General features: G+C 32.2%; 1 long non-coding RNA gene across 1 annotated transcript in view; it reads left to right on the plus strand.

The window, feature by feature from the left end:
* LOC145673120 (uncharacterized) overlaps positions 1-8,951 on the plus strand; it is a 37,795-nt gene extending 28,844 nt beyond the window's left edge. The window contains exon 3 of the long non-coding RNA XR_014128720.1: positions 8,035-8,951. This is a non-coding gene — a long non-coding RNA (uncharacterized LOC145673120). The remainder of the gene's footprint in view (positions 1-8,034) is intronic.
* The last annotated feature ends 3,174 nt before the right edge of the window (positions 8,952-12,125 follow it).

The following is a 12,125-nucleotide window of genomic DNA, read 5'->3' on the forward strand; positions in this document are numbered from 1 at the left end:
TTCTCATTATCACCTTTAACCTAAATCTAATAGTTCTAAGTTGTTTGTACTGTCAGGAAATTTGAAATACCCTAGCCCTTCCCGGCATTACACATTGTTTTTCACTTATTCTGAAAACTCAGGCACATGCCCCAGGTTAGGAATTACTGTTATAAACAAATAAATTGTCTTGTTCACAAGTTTGTTCAATGCCTAGTCATGACCACAGGTAGATATATCTGTCAATTCTTGAGATTACGGGAAGGAACTGTTTTGTAGTTAAAGAGTTAAAAGTGTTGGGAGATTGAAGTTATCGAACTTCTCCGCAATAATTTCAAAAGAGTTATCATTAAAAGAATTACATTCGTTGAAAGACTAGATTCTTTAGAACGGGTCCTCAATCTGCGGTTGCTGATATGCAGAGAACAGAGATAAGATTTACGAAAACAAAGTTTAGGGAAAAATATTTGACGCAAAAACAGTGTCATGGTAATTTATTAAGCTACACAATGACTACAGGTTAACGAATATAACACAGATAATAATGTGAGATGGGCGGGACAAGGTGCTCACATGGGTAATACGCGCAGGATGCATAGAACTAGAAGAAAGATGTCTATGTAGACGAAAAGAGAATAATACAAAGCACAGTATCGTAGGGAGGTGGATGATAATGATTTGGAGTGGCATTGGGTTAAAAAAAAAAAATGTCTTTGAGGCGAAGAAACTTCGGGTTCTTTAAGCCAGCATTTCTCTTTGCTATTTTTCTCTTTCTTTCTTTTTTCAAGTGGGAACTACTTTCATTAATCAGAATGTTTTGCGGACCAAACAACTCTTCGAAAGTAGATTTTTTATTATTATTATTATTTTAATGCTTTCAACATATACCACCTCATCATATAATTATATTTTTAAAACAGTCTTAATTAGAAATTACATTAATTCTATATTGACATTAATAGAAGAAAAGACATATTAGTTTTTCACAAAATAATTGGAAATTATCACGAATATTTTATGATAATTTATCTACTAGTATATAAGCTATTAGAATTTGTATAGTCTTTACATTAACTTGTATAATCTATATCTGATTAGGTTCTCAACTACAGTGGTAGACACGCATTTTACTTGAATTTTATTTCTTCTGTATAACTCATGTTTAATCTAAAAGGACGGTGTCCTCTCCCACTTCCGTAAATGTCAAAATCTTTCCCAGTTCCGTACAAGTGCCAGATGCAATTAAATGTCATTATTTTAAAGCGAAATAAGAAGTCCCACTTCAGTAAGTGGGACTGTGGCATTGTTTGTATGAATTTTTGTTAGTTTTTGAGCAGAGGGGAACATGAAATCGTGTCGAGTAGCAACTACAGTTTTTGAATTGTTAACAAAAGTGCCTTCATTCACGTCTGTCTCAATATATATCGAAAAAGACAAAGAGTAAGAGGATCAGTAACTAATTGGTCACCGTCAAAGATATAGTTTTATCAGATAGGTTTCTAAAGATGGATGATGGTTCCAATTTCTTGTTATTCGACGATGAAGAGGAGGAGAGAACACCTTAAAAAAAAAAAGAGAGAGAGAAGTTCTACACACATCCAGGATCATCTTTATTGAAGGCACATTTGAGAGCTGCAGCAAACTTTTATCTCAAACTTTTGTAATTCATTCATATATTGGAAGTTCAATGCAGGAAACTAATGTGATTCCAGTGGTCTTTGGCCTTATCCTGAACAAGAGAAAGCATATATATGAAAGGCTCTTTTCACTAATAAAGAAAGAGGCTCGAATTGGAATCCTGAAATTATGGTAGATTTCGAGGGAAAAGTAATGAATTCTTTTAGGACAATTTTCCCTTCAGCTTCCATTAGTGGATGCAAGTTTCACTTTAACAGTGCTTTTGGCGTACGATACAGAATTTGAGCTTGGTTACAGACAACAAAAATAATGATCATATGACTTCACGTTCGAATGTGTGCATCATTAGCTTTTCTTCCGTTAGAAACGGTCAACAGTGATTGGCTATGTATTCAAGACGATACCTCCCCATCCCTTAAGTTTAAGCAGTTTTATGACTATCTCGTTGATCAATGGCTGGAAAATTCTATAGTCCAGTAAACATGTGGAACTGTCACGAAAAACGCCATAGAACAAATAATCCCGCAGAGGGTTGGAATAATAGATTAAATGTTCTGCTAAAAAAAGCAACATCCTCTTGTCATCGAATTAGTCCGTTTTCTCAAGCTAGAAGCCAGGACAAGTGATCATGCTTACGACAGAAAGTATCTCAGTTTACAAAGTAAAAGAAGAAAGTATATGTGCAACTCGAAAAAAAATTGATGTTTCAAAAGATGTTAGATGATGTTTGGTTGCACCTTCATATATTCGTAAGTTATCATAAACTGTAAATCGTGTATATATATATATATATATATATATATATTGATAAGTATTACACATAGATGATGGTAACTATGGTAAACGGGCTGCTGCAGATGGACCAAGATTACAGAAGATCGAGATACTAGTTCGACAAGGCTCTTTATAAGAGCTGTCTTGTGTATTCCTTTGATGTGATTTGCGAATTCATATCAAGAACTTTTCGGGGATACATTGGTCGAATTTGAATTCAACCTGTAAAAAAAACTTACAACATACATACATGGAAAGCATGTATGTATATATGTATTACTCATATTATTCATATTCATATATTATTATTACTCTCTTTTCATATTTCCGGGAGCATGCAATTCCATATCCTCCTCTGCTCAAACTTGATTTAAAAATGCACAGAAACAGTGTTAGTTATTAAATATATACGAAAGTGGAAAATCTCTCATCAATATCAAAATATGTCATGTCATCGCCCATGGCACTTTTACGGATCTGGGGATGATTTTTGATATGTACGGATTTGAGAATGTACGCATCCGGAAGCTAATCAAAAGGACAAGGGAAGACCTCGAGGACCACTTGTAGTCGCAGCCGAGAAACGCTGCCTTAAGCCATAGAGTTAGATGGTTACACAGAACAAGTGAGGTATAAATTCAATACAATAAAACAACATAACTAAGTCTTTGGTGATTGGTGTATTTATTCTTCATTACGCAATCGCTCACAAAGTAAAGCAACGTGTCTGTGTGTGTGTGTATGTGTGTAACGCATTTTCTACTATGCACTCACTAGACTATATGTATAATAAGGGTAACTCCAAAATAAAAACCGCTATGCTTTTACAAGTACGCAAATACAAAAAGAAGAGGAATGTAAACTGCTATTGTACATAGCATTCTCTTGAGTTACCGTTTGATTTTGAAAGTCTACTTCACTACAATTGCTAATTCAGCTTATAGAGCTGATGGAATGTAGTTACATAAAAACCAATCTCAGTTAATATAATTGTTCCAATAACTTACGAGCTTCCTACTTGGGCCAAACTTTTAAAAGACCTACTTCTTACTATACTATCTTTTATATCCAGCAACGGTGCTCTGCACCTAAACTATCGCCTTAAATCTAACTATTAATTAAGTTGTTCATAGGTCTAGAAACTGTACTGAAAAACTAAGTAAACACTACATACATATATATTTTTAAACTTAAAACAAAGCAAGGCGGCTCTTGAAGGAAGTGACATCAATAAGCATTTACATTTTACCGCTACACGCTAAGGGAAGAAAGTTTCATACAAATTGACAAAAGTATACACGAATTATGCATTAGGTAAGCTTCTTCCTGTAGCTTGTAAAGATAAATTTTTTTTTTTGCCAATGTGACTTCCCTCAAGAGCCGCCTCTAAAACAAAGGAACACTTGTGATATTCCTTTTTTTAGTCATACATTCACTTGGATGGCAGTTAATTTTAATTATACATATAGTTTTAATGGTTATACCATTACTTATCTTAATGCAAATCTCTCTTACAACTTAATACATATTTAAAATTACCAACTTTTTATTTTCTTTTAGCGGGATATATCGACAATTGTTTTCAAATTAGCGAGTACGTAAGAAAGGGAACCATCTTATGTGTGAGAACGTTATATGGTCTTCTGTTCTTATTCACTAACCTTACATCCCTGTATATGCTTTCTCTGAAAAATAAATAAATAAATCTCTGCTTCAAGAAAGAAAAAGCGAAAGCGCTTGCCTCTCTTCGTCAGATGATTTCTGTTTGAGTCTATCACTTTTCAATTTCAATCAATTTCAAAGCACTTCCTATATTCAAAAATTAAAAGCATTCTGCTTTGAAGTTATTTCGAAGAAAGAGAAAGAAAAGGAAAATGGTCCGAGTATTATTTCGAATGTACTATATCCGACCTCGCTAACACTCCTCCCTAACGGAAGAGTAACGTTTGAAACTCAGTCTTTTATTGGTTGGTTTATTAGAGTTCAACATGCTTTGTCAGCACTGACGCTAAGTAACATGGAACTCCACTGTTTGTATGCAAGGCAAGCGCTCCACTCGGCCACGAAGAACAAATCTGACTTCGAAGCTGTATTAGCCTCCAAATAAGGTTCTTGAACAATTACTACATGATACGAACTACAAACTAAAACAAGTTTATGCATATGATGGTTCTCCTTATCTTTATATACTCAATGCTAACAACAGTATTTTTTTTAGTTTTCTTTATAGATAACAACAACAACTGAACTATTATTATCACGGTTTCTTCATTAATAGGCAACCAGAGAAAGACTTTCTTTGCAAACTTCTGAACGTATTATTTTTTCATAGTTCTTTTAATTTTATCACGATTTTAACAGCTTATCTTCTTTCAATAGGCACATCTTAAATAACTGAAACACAACGAACAATACTATTTACTGACCCAAATATAAGACGACTAAATTTTTTAAAGACATTTCTGAAGAAAAAGTATAAGCTTCCACATAGGAGGTGTTGAGTTGATTTTAGTTTAGCGTCCCGTTCAGCAGCGAGACTATATGAGACGTGGACCTACTGATTAACGTGGAATCCGAACCACATGAACTCCCGCCGGGAATCGAACCCGGGTGATCCCACACTTATAACCTGATATATTGAGAATATACGTTGCTCAGTCACATTTAAATGTTTGTAAGGATCGCCTTTCTTTTAAGAGAATCATACGACCGTGCAAATGTAATGAGGATTTTTGATAAATACCTAACACCTCTAAATTTTCCAGTTACATTATTAGAGTTATAGATAAATTAGAAATAATGGATAATAATAATAATAAAAATAATAATAATAATAATAATGATGATGGATTATAGTAGTTATTATTAAATATATGATCTCCCACCGCCATTATTTCATGCTGCTGGCTCAATACAAAATTGTGGTCTCCCTACCGATAATTTATTCCCTTACTTAAGACTAGGTTTAAAAGTTTAGCTTGGATTAAATACATGGGTACCCGAAGGGGAGGGAAGGGAGGAACCTAGTCCCCCCTGGTTTACGAAAATGTATTAAATTTCTTTAAATTTTTTTCATAAAAATAAAAAACATCAAACGTAATATACCAACCCGGGACATGAGCCTCCCCCTATAAAATTTTCTTCGGGCGCTCAGGATTAAATATTTTGCATATGTGGGAGTAAATGGTACACGTAGGACGAGTAATGATTTTAGAAAAGTGCATTTTTTTTAAAAATCGTCTCATATTTGAGTCAATAAGGTAGTTCTAAACTTTTAACATATCCTAAACAAAGAACTAATCTTTTCGAACATAACACTGGCTATTCATTTACTTTTTACTGTTGTTATAACTTATTTTGGAATAACAATTCTAACCATATTCTTAATATAGCTACTATTACTGTAAGAAACAACATGAAAATCACAGAATGTCTTAACATAACTGAGAAGTATTATTACCAATATATGTAATGTAAGTGAAGGGGAAATAATGTAGTAACAAACAATCATATACCTTTTTTTCTACTTTTCGATTCTACATCAAACGTATTCCACAAAGAATTCCTTATGCCCATACACACATAACCACATATTTATATTACTCTAAACACTAATTATGAAAAAACTTAAATACCCGTAACTGGAAAGTGACATCCTGCACAATGAAGACAAATAAATCTTACACTTTAACTGAAGATAACGCATCGTAAGTAGAATAATATACATTCTTGTATAGTTTGATTTGCAAATGGCACTTTTTATTTTTCTTAAGAAAAAAAAAAAAAAAACTCGAAAAGCTTTTCGTGCTCAAACAACAAATATAAATAATATTAATTTACAATTTATTGTAATAATTAGTATCATCTTTATTTTTATTATTATTCACTTCTATTTGCTCTTCTAAAATTTATTTTAGACAAGATTTTGAAATCGATTTTTTTTCTTGATTATGTAACACTAAGAATTCCTTTTGTATCAACACGACAGTTATATTTAGGCACTTTTCCGTTAACATTATAAATTAGATTTGATTGAAAGTGAATAATACATACTTTACAATTAAGCAAAAAGGACCTTAGACAGTATGACTGTTCTCTAAAACATGAACAAAGTGTAAGATAATAGTTTAATCTATGACAAATGTCAAAATATCAAAGCTACACTAAAACGATTTGTAGCTACATACAACAACTAAGCACAAATTTTCAATTCTATTGTATAAATTTTATCGAACATTCGGTTTTGTAAAATAATGACAAATCAGTAGAAAGTAAATTACGAGAGCACAGATCATAAGAATGATACAGTGAAACGTGTACAATTGGTCATTTCCTTAATTTTGGACATATATATCTTAAGAAATTAAAGACAAAACCAGGTATCGTATTTATCGGATACCTGATATTGAATACTATACTTTCCAATCTCTAAGAGATAAATATTATTTAAATTCCAAATTTTTGTTGGGGAGCGATGAGCATTATCAAGCACAAAACGGTAAACAAAAAAGATTCAAAAGGATTAGAAATTTTCTTTCATGTTTCGTCCTGTTCGTTTGTCAGCAAAAATCTGAAATCTAAATGTTGAACATAACTCCTTCATGGTCCGGGATTATTGTAACTCTCACTAATGAACGTAACTCCAAAGCCCAGTTTAAAAAGAAGAGTTGGCATTTCCGAAGTCGTAAAATAAGAAGAAAGAGAACCAATCATCGAAGGTTCACAGATTCAGCACAGAGAAAACCTACTCTTCTAAGAAATTGCAGACCAATCATCTGCTCTTCTGAAATCAGACATGATTAAAACAGACGAGTCTTTTTTACAGCAAAATGATGGAACAGAACACGATACGATAAAAAAATAAAAAAAAAAAAAAAAATAAAATAAAAACGAAAATAAATAAAAATAAAAATTTTAAAAAATCCTACTGCGAGTTGAGGAAGATACCAAGTAAGTTACAATTAAAAGGTATCCACTTTCCTCTTCTACAATTCTAATGAGATAGAGCCATGTATTTTTCTTTCTTCGTGGCCAGGACACTTTTATAAAATGGACAATTTGTAACGAACGAAAATTAGTCAATAAAAATAATTAGACTTTATAATTGGCTTCTCTTGATTTCATATAGATCGTCCAATATACATATCCATCCAATAGATATATATAGATCGTCCAATAAACATACACACACACGCGCGCGATTTTCTTTTAACTGACGACCTTTCTCAAATTCTTACAATTTCCATCATGAATTACTCCCTCGACTATTATAAAGCAAAGATCGGATGGACTAAAGGGTTCTCATGGCGCCTTCCACTTTTTGTTTTGAATTTCAGAGAACAATCTAAGAGAGATATATCAGAAATTTAAGGAATGAGCCATATAGTATCTATAAAGTACTATACAACAAACTAGTAACTGTTTCGACAGTTTTTGCTATAAACCAGAAAACAGGGTGCAAAGTTTGTAACATTATAATTACAGGCACTCAAATTTCTGTACAGAATAGAAAGTTTTAAAATGGTTATTAGTTGATTCAATAATATTTTGCAAGCATTAAATGGCTTAATTTGTAATAATAAAATAAAACGTCTTCATCGGCAGCTCAAGGTAACTCACAAGTAACTCTTTGTTTCTTTTCAGAATTGCATCTTACATTGATTCCGAGTGTCCAATCGAAAATGATTAGGTTAAAACTCTTGTTAACGCAAATCCCTCTTATTAGAACAACTTTTCTTTTCAATGATTTTTTCTTTCTTTCTTTCTTCTTCTTCTTCTTCTCGCTACTGGTAAGTACTTTACCCTAGATCTTTCCAGCTACAGATGTAGTGTAAAATTAGTGGTGTAGAGTTGTGCTAGCCATTGAAAAGCACCTAAAAGAGTGCTATTTTAATCATTAACTTATGGGGAGCACATCTCTACAAAATTAGTTCTACAGTACGTTTATCGTTACAAAAGGGCTACTGCAAAGTGTTTATAGCAGCAAGAAGAGGGAAAAAATGTTGAAAACAAGAGCTCTTTGAGTACAAGAGATCTGTAGCCGTATCATTGTTCAAAATTGTATTATATCACTCTGAGAAGAGTTAACCTTGAGCTACGGATCAAAGCGCCAGTGTTTGCCAAAACACTTTAGTACAATCACAGTATAATTTAGATATAGTAATTATATTTACAAACTGTATAAATATGCTCCAAATTATGTTTTTAAATACATATTAAATGGCTAACTTTCGAAAATGTTAATACTGTTTGTCTTCATTTAATATTTAATAATATTTAATAAACAGTAGCTATCGAAACCCTTAAGGCTTAAGTCATAACAGACTCGACGGATAAGTTTTGGAAACGTCAGCAATTGCAAGAAATGAAGACGAATTTCCAAAATAACGCTAATTATTCTTCATATGTATCCTAAAACTTTATGTATCGCACTGGGCAGCAATTTTTGATAATTTCACTTAATCTACAAAATACCATGAGTTAGCTGCGAATCATGCCGTTACAGATATTAAATACACATAATTATGGATATTAATAAACATAGAAAAGATAATACAAGGCATGATGGCTAAATATAAGCAATTTATCTGATTAAATTCCGTATTAGCTAACGAATTGTTCTCAGTATGACTATAGAATATTAAGCTCAAAGTTTAGTATTTTATAAAGTTACATACTTTCCATATTTTACTGAACATCTTATTGACTCCATGTCATAGTGCATTTGTTGCTAATTAGATTTTGGTCATTCAGAACGAACTGTTATTCGAGTACAGTAAAATAAAATATTGAGAGGCAGCTCATTTTGATACTAATATTCCATGTAGGGGAAAATACCTAGTCAGTAGTTTGGACGTTAACCTGCTTATAATGAAAACTTTACGTATTACTATGTCGTTACGAATAAAAACTAACACGAAGATAATGACCAATAGATAAAATAAGCCCTAAAGTCAGAATTTTCTTCTAATATGTTTATTGTATCAATACACAGGATGGCATTTCGGTTATGTAGTTTTGGCTGGCGCCATGACAGAAGAAGAGGAGTTGGTAATCAAATCAAACTTGTACTAACATCTTTGTGGTATTGGATTTCAGTGAACTCTTTCATGTGTAGAAGCGTGTACTTCATTGTCTTCTGCATAGGATCTGGTCCGCGGTTATATTTAGCTCCATCCTCCAGAATGCACATGCATTGACATGATGAATTTAGTTTCAATACACCCTTCTGAATGGACCAGTACTTCACGGCTACTGAATCCAAAAATCTTTGCAAACTTGCCTTGCTCTGCTACTATTCCTGTTGAACAGTGGTGTCAGTCTAAATTTAGGCAACAGAGAATATTTCACACCGTACATCTTGAACGAGCTGAAATATGAGTTGACTCCAAAGAACATAACTCTCCCGTTACGACCCTTAAACTGTATTCGAATCGTTCCACTATTCCGAAGATAATGGCATTAGAATAGGTAAAGAGGACATATGCTTGTTAGTACAACTATACCATTACAGAAAGAAAGAAAGAAAATAAAACTTTCACTCATATGTACTACTATCTTACATTCGGATGTAAAGAATAAACATAGGCCTTACATCAAAGGTATACAACGAAAGTAATATTAGTATTTATAAGATGCGTCTCCAGTATTCGGATTCCACATCAAAGTTTAACCCGTTGGTGTAGACATATGGAAAAGTTTTGTATGCTTGTAAATGGACAAAATGCAGACTTATGGCAATTTTCCACTTGCCTCCTGCCGCCCCGTTTCTTCCCTACTAAATCAATAGTCATATACAGGAACATACCTCATACTACTCTTTGTTTATGTCCATGCGAACATTACAGGAATATCTTTAACGTGTTCAGTATATGATTATAAAATATAAGTGCCGTGTGTCAATTTTTCCGAAAAATGCTTGTATGTATGTCAATTTCCAGAAAAACTTATATGTCAATGGGTTAATAAAATGTCACATTTTATCATCGAAGAAAAAACATGTTAATGATTCTACACAATATCTTATTATTTGTATGTTTTTCTTACTGAACACAGATTATCGTCTTTTAATGGACTTTTGTTGTATTAAACTATGTAGTCGTTATTCCAAGCACAATTGTTGATAGATATTACTGCCAGTCAAGCTCTTTTCGCATCATTTTTACAACACTGCAGTTACATTTCACTTGCCCTTATAATTTTTAAAACTTTTACATGTCTAATACTGTATGTAGAACAAACGGAGAAAAGGGAACAAGTCTAATATTTTAACGTAACACGCACAAGTATAAACGAACTGAACATATACACAACAAAACTTCATCAATATATTAGAGTGATTAAAGACCATTAAAAAGTTCCTTTTCAATCAGAAACAAATATTGTTTAGAAAATTATTTATTTTAGAATAAAGATTAGATTTCAGGTACTAAAATTTTTATGCGCTACGGACTTCAAGATCAAGTTTGCATACTTTAAATTTTAAGGCTGCTTATTAAATTTTTCAATTTGCAAACTACCGAAGAAAGAAGAAAAAAAGTTTTCAACATGAACTGGCAGATTGCTAAAAGTTTGCAATCTTCCAGTGTATTTTAGTACATCTTTACTACCGTATTCACGCGATCTCAGGCGTCCTCAAATGTAAGACGCACACTTGGAGAAAAAAAAAAAAAACTGCACTATTGATTTTAAAGAATGAAAAAAAAATAAATATGGAAAACAAATAATATTGTGGGAAAATAAAGAAATATTAAACTTACTGAAAAACATTAATGAACACGGGAAAACAAATGTTATGGGAAAATAAAGAAATATTGACTTACTGCTGGAATTTACGGTATACACATTCTTTGCAGAATCGTGGTTAACGGAATTAGCAATTTTTGGCAAAACTCCACGTAATGTGGTCTAAATTTGCGTAACTCAAATCTAAGACGCATCTTCATTTTGGAGGCAAAAAAATCGACAAAAAAGTGCGTCTTAGAATCGCGTAAATGCGATATTTCAAAATGCTACAATCTATAAACACCAGTATTTCCAATAAGCTCCTAATTGTTAAACCATACATCTGTAAGTTAATTGCGATGTCATAAGATTTTGTTACGTACTTCTTAACAACAAAGGAATTTTCTAAAAACATTGTTTACATTGTGGCATTTTGAAATATTGAGTTACAGTGAATACTATAGAAAAAGGTTTACATTATTTTTTTCTTTGATATACAGTGTATTTATTTATTTTCATTATTGTTGACATATGTAAAATTTAAAACAATCAGCCTTAAAATGCAAAATGTTAGCCTTAAGAAGTATTTATCATCAAACCGTTCAGTTTCAGTTGTAGCCAAATTAATTTTCATTAATTATTATTTTCTTCAAATCAGAATCAGCCTGTTATTACCAATAATTATTTGTTTCCCGCTATTAGGAACAAACTATGCTAATTACTACTATTAAACAGTTCTGAAAAGATTTTGTGTTTCCTTGGATATGAAACTACAAATCTGAATAAGAGTTTGTAATGGCTGAAATAATATGGTTTATCACCATTAATATTTTTTACGATAAACGTCTGTAAAAGTACAGGTACTTCCAGTGTTGTATCCAAGCACTAATGTATTTCCCGCAAATAAACTGTATTTTTTTCAGCACATTAAGGGCTATGTGTTGTCAGATTGTTGTAAGTTCAATTGAGTAATGTGTAGTGAATGTATCGACTTTTTTCTTTTTCTTTTA

The sequence above is a fragment of the Thermobia domestica genome, chromosome 16 (assembly GCF_964235325.1).
Source record: "Thermobia domestica chromosome 16, izTheDome1.hap1.1, whole genome shotgun sequence".
In the NCBI taxonomy this organism is placed as follows: Eukaryota; Metazoa; Arthropoda; class Insecta; order Zygentoma; family Lepismatidae; genus Thermobia; species Thermobia domestica.